Source organism: Malania oleifera, chromosome 13 (genome assembly GCF_029873635.1).
Source record: "Malania oleifera isolate guangnan ecotype guangnan chromosome 13, ASM2987363v1, whole genome shotgun sequence".
NCBI lineage: Eukaryota > Viridiplantae > Streptophyta > Magnoliopsida > Santalales > Ximeniaceae > Malania > Malania oleifera.
In genome coordinates, this window is record NC_080429.1 from 36,152,151 (window position 1) to 36,156,924 (window position 4,774).

Below are 4,774 nucleotides of genomic sequence, written 5' to 3' on the forward strand. Positions count from 1 at the left end.
GTAAGTCAAGGTCAATATTCCTCTCTTAGATGCTATCAAGCAAGTGTCTGCGTATATCTTGTTGACTCTGAGTCATATCCCATTTTGATAATGACAAATCTCTTTGTATCTTACCTGTGCCTTGAGCTTTTGTATAGGATTAACCTTAGCACGTATGGATGGGAAAGATATAGGTGTTGCTTGATTTTTTTTTTTTAAGTTTAGCATTAAAGTTCTTCCACCGATTTTATTTGATAAATCGTATGTGGAAAGAATTTTAGGATTGTGGTTCTTGCATTGTCATTGTAAGATATCTAAGCCTATATTTTTGTGTGCAAAATCCTTTTCAAAAGCTAGTTTTCAAACACTCCATTGTGCTTTGTATATTGAAATATCCTGTTGAGTTTGTTTGAATCAAATTGCTTAGCATATTTGAAACCTTGATCTGATCTTGTGTTATTCACATATTGTGTTTTAAATCTTGCTTTAATATATACTTTAGATCTGGACCGATAATCTATACTTATTTGAGTGTTTAGCACACATTAGAGCACTGAGCATATTTACTAGTGTACATATCTTCTTGTGAAGAAGCGTATTTTTGTATACAAAAATTTCATATCATTTGTTGTATTTCAAACGTGGGCTTGAAGAGGGAGACTAGCCTTGTTAAGTAGTCCCGAATTGGCTTAGACCCGGTTAGGAAAGTTAGGTGTGTCATCCTGGTAAGGCGTGTTGGTTGAGGTCAGCCCCTTGAATTGACCTGGTTGTAATCGATGCTGCTCCGCCCATTAAGTGAGTAGTTTTGGAATTCTTGTGCTGGTGTGGCCAAGGTAGGGACATAGGCAATATTGGCCGAACCTCAATATCATATCGTGTGTATTGTTTACTTTTCCGCACCTTACTTTTCTGCACGTGTATGATTATTTCTAAATTACATAGATTGACCCTTGGCTATGTTATACTGTTGTTAAAACCAGTAAACCTGGGCAATAAATTTTGAATATCCAATTCACCCCCCTCTTGGGGTTGCACCAAAACTAATAAGGTCATTTGAGATCCTGGAGAGGATAGGTCCAGCTGCTTACCAGGTGGCATTGCCCCCAGCACTATCTAGAGTTCATGATGTGTTTCACGTATCAGTGCTGAGGAAGTACGTGCTAGATCCTTCGCACGTGCTCAGATATGAATGTAACGCCGTGTCTACTAGGGAGCACTGCGTCTCTCCTTCTCCACCTAAACCAGACAACAGGTGGCGGGCCTTATCGAATTAATTACTAGCCCCACAAACCAACACTTGTCTTTTTCAATGTATTTTGTCCTTACTCACACACTTCCTGAGAAAACTTCCCAGAAAGTCATCCATCCCAAGATTACTCCAAGCCAAGCATGCTTAACTGTGGAGTTTTTATGGGAAGGCTCCCGAAAAGAACGGTTTGTCTTGTTGATATGGGTAGTAACATCTAATCCTTTTAAGTCTTTCTTCCACGGGGTATCACAATGAACATTTGGAGATCAAAAACGCATTATCATATGAGGAGGTACCGATTCAGATTCTGGACCAGAAGGTACAGAAGTTATGTACTAAGGAGATACCATTGGTGAAGGTGCTATGGCGGAGCCACGCAGTAGAGGAGGGTTCTTGGGAGTTAAAGGCTGAGATATGCCAAAAATACCCACAGCTCTACAAAGAGGGTTAGCTTTAGACAGGTAAGGTAGGTTGTATGGTTACTAGTTACTTTCAGGTATTTGAGAGAGAGTTTAGTATGAGACTGTGATTTACTGAGATTTCATGTTGTATCCACATTATTCCTCCGCCATAAGTAAGGGTATGTAATAAACTTGGGCCGGAGCCGCTATATGGGTGGTTGCTAACTCTTCTGTAAAATTGAGTTGTGAGTTAGGGTATGTTCCATAACAGTTAGTAAGTTTCAAGGACGAAATTATTATAAGGACGAGAGATTTTTGAGATCCGAACCTGTAAAATAAGAAAAGGGTAAAAAGGTCATTTTAGCAAGCTTCATCGACGAAGCTCATGTTCTTGTCGATGAAGGCCCTTCATTGCTTCGTCGCCAAAATTCAGAGCCTCGGCAACGAAGAGATCCAAAGCGGCTAGATAAATATCAAGCTAGGGTTTGTCGACGAAGGAAAAGGTTTGTCAACGAAATGTCTTGGTGGTTTGTCGATGAAGGCGCCGCTTCATCAACGAATTTGATCGAGTCAAAAGGCATATAAACAAGATTTTTCATTGCTTAAGGGCTAAGAAATCCTAAAAGCTCTCTCTCTCTCTCTCTCTCTCTCTCTCTCTCTCTCTCTCTCTCTCTCTCTCTCTCTCTCTATAACTGACGAGTCTTTTCTCTCTTTCTCTCTACGATTTTTCGCCGTTTGTCGCTTGTTTTGATGATCGGAAGTTACTACGAGGATCGGGGAGCTAAGATCTACAATACTAGCGGAGCAGATTCTGGTTCGTGAAAAGTCGGGATTTGGGTTTTCGAGCGTTTTGGTTTATTTCAGCAAACAAGTAAAGGGATTATGTTTAATGCAGTGTTTTAATGATTTTAACCGGTGGAAATGTTTATGGAGTGAGTATGTTTATGTTTTCAATTATTCTTCTGAAAACCAACTGTTCAAAGGGGCTGTTTTTAAACCTAAGATATACTATATGATATTTTGAGTAAAATGAACGATGGAAAGTTCGGCTTGATTCTAAAAACCATTTATACGGAGTTTTATTGCTTGCTTGCGGGCTATGTGTTAAATAGAGAAAATTGTGTGGCAGGTGTATATTGTTTTGAGAATTATGGAAATACCAGGATGGGTATGTTTGTGTAATACTGAACTATTTGCGAAATATACAGGAACTGTTTGAGAAATGCAGGGATTTTATGAGAGGGCCAAGGCCCAAGTTGTAATAAAAAGGGTCGAGGCTTGAGAGTGTATAAAATAACAGAGTTTTATTTAGAGGCTGAGAGTCGAGTTGTAACAGTGGGGCCGAGGCCCAAGTTTGTAATTTATGAGAGGGCCAAGGCCCGAGTTTGTATTAAACGGACCAGGCCGGAGTTTATTATATGAAATGAGTTTTAAAGTACAGTTTTAATTATTTAAGTTGCATGATATGCTTTAAGAACCCTGAGAACCTAGTTGTTGTGAGCGTGATACCATTGTTAGAGAGAGTTTCACCAGTTGACTGCGTGTGCCCACACTTACGAGCGAGTGGTGTTGGGTGGTCCTAGCCAATTGACCAAGATGCAATCGGATCCGCAAGCGAACTTACAGAAGCCTGCTGATGTGTATGACAAGGAGTGACTTGGCTTGGGTGGATCCCTCAGGTTTTGGTCTACCCGTCGGGCCACACAACCCTGACCACGGGGGTTTATACATGGTGAGTAGTTCCAGGGAGTGTTTTTCATGCATATATGTATATTTATGTAATTGATGTATATATTTCTAGCATTGATTAATATTATGAGAAATGAGTATACACACTATGTTTAGTAAAAGAGAGAGAGATATGATTTTTGCATACACTGAAACACATGTTGGCCACACACTGTCATTAACTTAACTTTCGTTACTGAGAAGTGTCTCACCCCATTGTACAATATATCTTTTCAGGGAATCCCAAAGATCGAGTTTAGCAGGATCCAAGGAGTGGTGACTAGTTTAGTTACTTTTTGCGAGTGTCTTCAAGAACTCCGGTGTGAGTAGTTATATTGTAAGCCTTTGGGTTTGTATTTATGGTTGTGTGGACCATGTAGTTGACTTATTATTATGAGATGTAATATGAGAATGGAAGAGCCTTTATGTATATTGTGGTTTAGACTTTGGTAATAGGATATGGAGAATGTTTCATTATTCTGCTACATATCTTGTATGTTGAGATGGTATCAGGTACACAGACGTCACTAAAGTAGCACCCCGGGCCCGCGAGAGGTTCGGGGCATTATAGAGAGAGAGAGAGAGAGAGAGAGCAAGTGTGTGTGTGTATGCAAGTATACATGTGTGTATATATATATATATATATAATATAATATAATATATGTATTTATGCATTAATGTATGTATTTTAGTATATATGTATAAGAATAACATATATATATATATATATATATATATATATAGTGTGTGTGTGTGTGTGTGTGTGTGTGTGTTAATATTCATCTATATATACATGGGTATGGGTGTGTGTGTGTCTATGTATTTATATGTATTTATATCTATATATTTATTTAGTACAATATGGAAGTGTGTGATGTATATTTATATGTTAAATAGGGATGTATATGTATATATATTTACCTTAAATTTATGTGTTTATTTACCTATTATACGTATGAATATGTATGTCTGTATATTTATATGCATATGTGAATTAGTGTGTATGTATAATAGTGTATATAGCTATTTATATATGTTAGAATGTATATATATATAGATATATATAATATGTATGTGTAAATACGGATATATTATTATAGGTAATATGTGTAAACTATTATTATAATATGTGTATATTAATGTGTATACCTTATTAAGTATTTATGTGTTTTTTTTATTTTATATATATATATATGCCTAATATTATATTTATATATATATATATATATATATATATACACACACACATGGGGTGTGTGTTAGTGTGTGTGTGTATATATATATATATATATATATAAGTATATGCAAGCTTGTTAATATATGTGGATGCATGTGTATATGTGTTTGTATTAATGTGTGATTACTTAATTTTGTCATTGTTAAACAAAAAATTTGAAAAATGTGAAAATTTTCAAAA